The sequence below is a fragment of the Camelus bactrianus genome, chromosome 17 (genome assembly GCF_048773025.1).
Source record: "Camelus bactrianus isolate YW-2024 breed Bactrian camel chromosome 17, ASM4877302v1, whole genome shotgun sequence".
NCBI lineage: Eukaryota > Metazoa > Chordata > Mammalia > Artiodactyla > Camelidae > Camelus > Camelus bactrianus.
Window position 1 is genome coordinate 34,773,124 of NC_133555.1, and position 9,015 is coordinate 34,782,138.

At 35.9% G+C, this 9,015-nt stretch overlaps 1 protein-coding gene across 19 annotated transcripts in view; it reads right to left on the bottom strand.

Annotated features, from left to right (window-relative positions):
- FBXW12 (F-box and WD repeat domain containing 12) overlaps positions 1-9,015 on the bottom strand; it is a 58,918-nt gene that overhangs the window by 29,282 nt on the left and 20,621 nt on the right. For 11 of the 19 annotated variants that reach the window (XR_012500013.1, XM_074344954.1, XM_074344951.1 and 8 more), the window contains 3 exons: positions 5,817-6,714; positions 4,713-4,811; positions 635-778 (listed from right to left, as the gene is read on the bottom strand). The gene's annotated coding sequence lies outside the window, so the exon portion shown is untranslated. Of the gene's footprint in view, positions 1-459; positions 528-634; positions 779-4,712; positions 4,812-5,816; positions 6,715-8,211; positions 8,302-9,015 lie in introns of all 19 variants that reach the window. The other 8 variants (XM_074344947.1, XM_074344937.1, XM_074344944.1 and 5 more) reach the window with 8 other exon arrangements.

The window sequence follows — 9,015 nt, forward strand, 5'->3', positions numbered from 1 at the left end:
GGATGTCTGCCTCCCATCACTCTGGAAATCACTGGGAAGTTTCTCGTCTAGTTAATTTTGACAGTCTCTTTGGGCATTTTCATTATCACCAGTAATTGTTTACAATAATTAAACAGGTCTTTTTCTGAGACTTAGCATGATGTCCCTTTGCAGCAACTGTCATCCCTGCTGCAGATGACATGATAATCACAGGTCTGGAAGGAGATGAGGTCCAAGGTTCCCAGGGTTATAACCCAGAGTGCGGCTGCTCCTCGCCACGCACACACACCGACTGTCACCCTGAGCCACTGTCCCGGCAGCAGCCATCCGTTAGGTGAGAATTCTCTTACTTCAGGTGAAAGGAACCATTAGAAAAGAGATGCTGACTGGGCTCTCCAATGAGGGGGACTAATTGTTTCCTGAGAATTACGAAGACCTAACCTAGGCCCTTCTCCTTGGGCAGCCAAAGATACCACTTACTTTGTCTTCTGGTTTGAATTTATCTATCTCTTCTTTCTGATAAAAGTATTTACTCTTATGATTTCCATCTGCAAAGTAAAGGTTATAACAAACACATCTCAAGATATTTAAATAGTTCAGATGAGACAAAGTCATTATCACATGGATAATATTTCATATATGTTAGTATGCCTACCTTCCCTCTGGGCTTTGGCTGGATGAGTCGATGTATTTTTTTAAATGAGAACAAGATTCACTTGGGTGCCTGTGAATTCAGGCTTGCAGCACTATTTGTATCCTCTTTGGTTACGTATTTATTGGCCTGAGACAGGATCAGTCACTGTTAAATATGAGCATGTTGAACATATAATACTGGTTAGGAAATGCTTCAAGAAGAAAGCAGATGGAACACTTGCTGATAATATCAGAGCTGTTGCCAATGTTTTCAGAAAGTCTATGAAGTGGAGGGTTTTCCTCCTCCTCTTTGACCTTTTATGCTCATCCTTACCCATCACACATCTAAAATGTGACCTTGTCACCTTCCCTAAGCTCTAAGGGAATCTAAGATACTGAAACATACAGTGTCGTGGCAGAGTGGCCAGCATGCACTGCCTGCACAAGAAATGTGTCAAAGTTTGTGTGACAAATGACAATGTATATAGACAGATTTGGGGGGAGAATGTCTCCTCAATTTTTAATTGAATCCAGAGGCCATATGGACAACAATAACTTCAACCAGGCCCCATCTGGGCTGGTGTATTTATACTGCGTCGTGCTTTCTCTCTAACCTACTAACACCTCAGCTCTCAACATCTGTGCTCAATGACTCATTGTTTTAGACAAATAGACATTTTACATAATAGACACACACAGGTTATTTCCCCTGGAGCATATTTTACCAAACCAGGTCCTTTGGAAATTCAGCTTATAAGGTGAGTCGTCTCTCATTTAATGATGACTCTTGGTTTTGTTTATCTTCAATTTTTCTGCTTCAGATTCCTGTCTACGTTTTTGCTGCTTGTTTATTTTTCTTCTTTTGTTCAAGTGATGCTACCCTGGTTTCTCCCTCTAGTACAGATCCCGCTACAGACTTCCCTTCTACTTTTTTAGATATTATTATTTTCATTTATCGTTATTCATTATTTAGTTTTTCAACTAGTGTTAGTTAAGCATTGATTCGTTGGGGAAAACATTCTTTAATAGAAATGTATAATCAAATACCTCTCTTTTACAAAAAAACAAGACTTCATAATATTCTGACTCTGTTTTATTAGCAGTTCATTTGGCTCTAACTATCCATTTGCTTGCTCCCTTTCTTTCTCTCCTCCCCAGCCCTCTCACTACTTGTCTTCAAATATCTTAAAATTTACTATCTTTCTATCACATGACAAAATCTAGGCTTCTTAACTCCATGCCTTTGTGTTCTACACCCCAAACTTCAATGATTTTCTAATTCAGAATCTCTCATCATGTTAAATACTCCATTAAATGTGTGCTTTGGGACTGAGATCATTTCTTTCAATAAGCACACACATTTAGGCATTCTGTGTCTTAACACTTTCTGAGAACTTAGAACACAATGTTCTGCAGGATGGGTTAGACTTAGGGAGAGGTTCAGATATTCTGAATCCTTCTGTCCCTAACTACTGAGATTTCATTGGGGTAATCTCTAAGGAGACCCATTTGCTGTTCAACACTGACTCTAATTAAAGGCGAATTTAGAGGTAGTTTGAGAATTCTAAATAAAAGAATTCTAAATTTTCCTGTGCCATCTTCTATAAAATGTTTCTTTTTACAGACAAATATTGGGAACAACATTATAATTTTTCTGTTTATATTGAAAGGAATAAAATCTTTGTGCTCCCATATTCTGAATGGCATTTGCTCAGAGATTTGTTTGTTTCTCTGTTTCAGAGCCTGAAACAATTCAGGAGATAGTAAGTGTGTCTCTTATCCAAAGTGCTTGTGAGCAGTGAGAAGCCTCCCATTTTCTTTTCTTCAGTATATAGTTGGACACATCTTGATGTAAGTTTGGAATTACCAGAGATTTAAATGGTCTCCTTTGATAGTTTTTTGTTGTTATTTCTGCCCCTACATATATTTTTTCTCCCCCTACTACTTTTTTTTTTATCCTCACATTTCTATTTCTTCATCATTTCCTTCATGGTACAGATGGTATTAATGAGCTGATTGTTGAACAGAAGTGAATAAGCGAGTTGGGTAACTGGTGATGGGAGAAATATTTAATGGTAACAAATCACTTGTTATGGAATGACGTCTGAAAGGAGAGGCTATCGTGTGACTGACCTGAGAACTGGTCTACTTAGAATGCTTGGTTTACTAAATTATCCCATATATAGTTACTTATGTTTTTTTTTTTACACTTCTGGATATGTGTTTTCTGTGCTTTGCTTGGATGTTACCCAAGTCCCCCTTCTTCCCAGAAGTGTTTGAAGTCTGCTGTGATTCAGCTTTTCCATCCTCTTGGCTGTGGTCCAGCGCTTCCTCATCTGCTGTCTGGCCCAGGTGCACAGCCTCCTGGGCATCTCCCTACAGCTGACTAACGTGTGCTTCATTGGACACATCGTCCCCCACAGGAGACCAAACAAGTCAGCTCCTGCCCAAAGCAGTCTAATTGCTTTCTTTTCTTAGAAGAGACAACTCCCATTATTGGACTCTCATCTTTGTTTTATTGATTTGTTTTCTTGTTCCTGCAACAAAAACATGCTGCCCTAATTGCTAGAAATTTATAATTCATTTTCAAAACTGTTAAAGCTATTTGTGGGTTTAAGATCTAGTCATTTCTTTATATTTACCTTGTATTCATGTTTTTATTGGACTGTATTAGTTCTAAGCATTTGCATTTAATCTTGCTTTGAAAGACAAACAACTATCACTCATAAGTAGATTTATATAAGTAAATTTTTACTTGGTTTCTTTCATTGTTCTTTCTCTTTTCTCTCCTCATATAGGATAGATGGGAAAAATATTTTTTTAAAATTGCAGTGATGATTGCCATTTACAATTTGTTTCTGTCCAAAAGGTAAGTTACTCATTTCTTTTATCATCCTATTATCACAAGATCTATGTAGTTTCTGAATAAACATAGCCTAGCTCTGGGTTATTATACTTTTAATATTTAATTGAATATAATCTCTGAACACCTGTTTTAATCTCTCATGATTATTTAATAGTGAAATGGGCTATATTGTAAATCTTGAGTATATAAAATAAGTGAAAAAAACAACAATAGAAGAAATGGGGAGGGTACAGCTTAGTGGCAGAGCACTTAGCATGCATGAGGTCCTGAGTTCAATCTCCAGTTCCTCCATTAATGAAAAAATGACTAAAAATAAATGAAAAGTTAGAAGAAATAGAATAGTTAACAAGATAAAGACTAAAGAAGTATCTCCCTATATTTATAAGAAACTGACATATAAGAATACAGTATTTATAGTAAAATGTTTAATTTGATAGCTTCTTCATAACTTTCTGTGTATGTAAATATTAAAAAAAAGTCCTCTTAAACCATATTAAAACTGAGCTTAAATATTTAAATAAAAATATTTGAATTAGAAATATCCAGATAGCTTAAAGATTTAAATTAAAAATATAGGGGGGAGGGTATAGCTCAGTGGTTAGAGCACATGCTTAGCATGCATGAGGTCCTGGGTTCAATCTCCAGTACCTCTTCTAAATATAAATAAATAAATAAACCTTAATACCTCCCCCCTCAAAAAACAAACAAAAAATATAAAGCAATATAATTTTTCAAAAAATATCTACACAACTGCACCTAAAATTCAGGGTCAGGGACAACTACATCAAACAAGATGAGAAAGCACAAACTATGTAATAATTAATGAAATTATCTGATTAAATACAAAGTAAAAATATGCATATAATATATTCCATAAACAAAATTAATGCACACAAATAATACATAAATAATCAATCTAGTAAGAATGTGCTCTGCAGATTACAAAATTTGATTAGGTAGACGGTGATAATAGCTTATAAAATTTTGAGGAAAGACTAAGGGAAAAATGGGGAAAGGATGGGAATATTCAATTCATAAAGAATAACCCAAAAGACTCAACCTTAAGAAAAACAGGGAAATTCACTTGAGCAAAGAAACTCAAATTAAAGTAACAGTGCAATATCAGTTTCTACTCATCATACTGGGGGGAAATGAAGTTACTAACGCTGGTGGGAGTTAAGGAGACTGGTATGCTCTTACCTTGTTGGTGGAATTCGAATCTGTTTCAACCTACCTGGAAAACCGTTATCATTATCCCCTTCCGTTGTTTTTCTCCCTGTCTTCCTTCTCTCTTTCCTTCCCTTCCCAGATGAAGCATCCCACTTCTGTGAATCTATGCCATAAGAACAAGAATAAGCTCACTGCTTAGCTGCGACATCGAGGTTCTTATACACTCACTAAACATAAAACGAGGCTAATCATATGAGAGACTGTGAGGTGTAAAAGGTAAAGAAACACTCAGAGCCAGTTCAATTCCCAGCTCTGCTAGTCATCAGATAGGTGAACACTGGCAAGTTATTTCATCTGATAATATTTCATTTTCCTTATCAGTGACATGGGCTGACACACCTAATTCCTAACTTTTTTTGATCATTAAAAGACATCATATGCATAAAGCATTTAAAAGAGTACCTAGGAAATAGTAAGCAAAATATAGGTGTCCATTATTGATGACAGTAATAAAAATTTCTGTATTGGCAGAACGATTGGAAACTTTCTGAGTAAACATCAATAGGGGACTATATGAATAAGTTTTTTAATATCTGTCATGAAATATCATACAGCCATTAAAAAAAGACAGAACTACACCAGATTGGGGAGGGTATAGCTCAGCAGTAGAGTGTGTGCTTAGCACACATGAAGTCGTGGGTTCAATCCCCAGTATCTCCATTTAAAAAAAAAAAAAGAAGTGTACTAGATGAGTAGGTAGGATTTTCATAGTAAATGTGACACTAAAAATATGATTAAAATGTGTGTAAAATGATCATTTTATTTGAAAACACTGTAAAAATTCCTGGCATTCATGTATTTTTATATTTAAGTATATGAACATGTTTGTATGTAATTGTGTGTATGCATGTATGTAAAAAAATATAGAAATAAGAAAATAATTTGGAATTTTTATGAGTATATATTGTAAATATTGATTTATGACACTTTCCCCTGTGGGCAAGAGTTGGTGTGACTAGAATATATGGGTATTAAGTAGTGTATTATTCTTAAAGGTTCTGGAATTGGGATAAACATTATTCCATTTGCAATGTAACTAACATAAATCTTTTATTTTCTCTAAAGATAACTCTGAATATGAATAAAATTGCCATTTGCAACCACTGACAGATGGATTCTGGGGACTTGACATTGGGGATTTTCTTCCTGTCCCAGACTGGTGTTGAAATTCTGGGGAATTCCTCCTTCCTTTTGATTTATACTTTCAATTTCCACACAGGAAACAGGGCAAGACCCTCAGACCATATATTCAAACATGTGTTCTTAGCCAACTGTTTAGTCCTTCTCTCCAAGGGAATCCCTCAGACAATGGTATCTTTTGGGTGGAACAATTTCCTGGAGGACTATGGATGTAAATTTTTGTTTTGTATTCACAGGGTGGCCTGGGAAGTCTGTCTCTCTTCCACTTGCTTCCTGAGTGTCTTCCAGGCCATCACAATCATTCCCAGTAAATCCAAGTGGGCTGAGCTCAAAGTCAGAGTCCTAAAGTACATTAGGCCTTTCTGTTTCCTTTGCTGGGGGGTGCATCTTCTGGGAAACACAGTGGTTCCTCTGAAAGTGACTGGCCCAAGGAAGGTAAGAAACAACACTCTGAACTATTTTGGATACTGTTCCTGTGCTGTTGTTAATCCTGTCACCTCCTCACTCTTTGCCTTTCTGCATGCTTCCATTGATGTGGTGTGCTTGGGGGTCTTGGTCTGGACTAGTAGTTCCATGGTGCTTTTTCTCTACAGGCACAAACAGCAAGTTAAATATATTCACAGTCCTGGACACATCTTCAGCCTCTCTCCAGAGACAAAGGCAACCCAGAATATTGTGATTCTTGTGTGTACCTTTGTCTTTTTTTCCACATTTTCTTCTATCTCCTTGATCTATATGTCCGTGTTTCACGTTCCAAGTTGGTGGCTAATGAATGCAAACGTATTTCTGGATGCATGTTTCCCAGCTTTTAGCCCTTTTGTGTTTATTAGTGGTCATATCCATATTTCTGGGCTTTGCTATGTCTCCTGTGAGAGAAATGAAATTTTCCATAAATTTTGCAAAATAATATGAATCTCGTGACTTTTGTATAATAGCAATTTATTAATTATTTCTATGTATAAAGATATATGTATGTATATGTATATATAGGTAGATAATGTAGATATAGATATATATTTCAACCCATGTTATATGTAAATACTTATGCTCCAAGCAATAGTGTACAGATAAGAAGTACTCATCATTATAGAAATTTAGGCTTGGGATTCTGGGATGGGGTTCTGGAGGCACAGAGGAAAGGACATGCTAGAAGGAGAAGGAATGGGAGTCACCTGTTACTTGCATGGTTTACCTGCTCTGCCAGGTACCAGCTGAGTTTAGGCAACTGTTAAAATACTATCAACCTACTTGAGCTAACTGACATTTATAGAACACTCTACCCATCAACAGGAGAACACACATTCTTTTCAGGGGCACCTGAAACACTTAGCAATATGGGCCATCCTCTGGTGTATAGAACGATTCTCAATCAATGTAAAAGTACACAAGTCATACAAAGCATGTTTTCTGACCACATTGGATATAAACCAGAAATTAATCAGAGAAATATATCTGCAAAGTCCCCAAATATTTGGAAACCAAAAGAACATGGATTAAAGAAGAACTGAAAAACTGATGGGCTGAAGAAGAAATAAAAAAGGAAATTAAAAATTATATTAAACTGAATGAAAATGAAAACATCTTTAGTAGGCTGATTTCCCCCCCAACACACACACACCTTCTCCAGACACAAAGAAAACCATGTCCTAATCCCTGGAACCTCTAAATGTTACCTTATTTGGAAAAAAAGAATTTTTGTACATGTGATTAATTAAGGATCTTAAGACAAGGATATCCTGGATTACACAGATGGGCCCTTGTATTAGTTTCCCAGGGCTGCTATAACAAATTGCCACAAGGTGGGTGGCTTAAACAACAGAAATTTGTCTCACAGTTCTGGAAGCTGGAAGTCTTAAATCAAGGTGTTGGGTACAAGATCAATAAACAAAGATTAGTTGTGGGTTTTTGTACTGATAATTAACAATTTGAAAAAGAAATTATGAAAACAATTCAATTTACTAATAGCCTACTCATAGCAGTTCTTTTACCCAATATCAAGAAAAAATTAGAAGACACACTAACAGGAAAAAAACACAATTTGAAGAGACAGAGCACACATCAGAACCATGGCCAGATATGGCAGGGATGTTGGAATTATTGAATTGGGAATTCAATACAACTATGATTAATTAAAAGACACCTTTGGATTAGAAGTAAATGGATGGAGAAAGATATACCATATTAACATTAAGATGGCAAAATATTAAAAAAAAAAAAAAAGCAACCCAGTCGAAAAATGGGCAGAAGACCTAAACAGACATCTCCCCAAAGAAGACATACAGATGGCCAACAAGCACATGAAAAGATGCTCAACATCACTAATTGTTAGAGAAATGCAAATCAAAACAACAATGAGGTATTACCTCACATGGGTCAGAACAGCCATCATTCAAAAGTCCACGAATGATAAATGATGGAGAGGGTATGGAGAAAAGGGAACCCTCCTACACTGCCTGGGGGGAATGTAAAAGTGGTATAGCCATTATGGAAGACAGTATGGAAATTCCTTAAAAAATGAAAAGTAGACTTACCATATGATCCAGCAATCCCACTCCTGGGTGTATATCCATCGAAAAATATAATTCAAAAAGACGCATGCACCCCAATGCTCATAGCAGCACTATTTACAATAGCCAAGACATGGAAACAACCTAAATGTCCATTGACAGATGACTGGATAAAGAAGTTGTGGTATATTTATATAATGGAATACTACTCAGCCATAAAAATAACACCATTTGCAGCAACATGGATGGACCTGGAAATCAACATTCTAAGCAAAATAACCCAGAAAGAGAAAGAAAAATACCATATGATAACACTCATACAAAGAATCTTAAAAAATTAAAAAGAAGACACTAATGAACTTATCTACAAAACAGAAACAAACTCATGGACATAGAAAACAAACTTACGGTTACCTGTGGGGAAAGTGGGTGGGAAGGGATAAATTGGAAGTTTGAGATTTGCAAATTTTAACTACTATACATAAAATAGATAAACAAGTTTCTTGTGTAAAGCACAGGGAACTGTACTCAGTATCTTGTAGTAATCTATAATGAAAAAGAACTTGAAAATGAATACATGTATGCATACGTAGGACTGAAACATCATGCTGTACATCATACTGTAAACTGACTATACTTCAGTTAAAAAAAGATTCTATG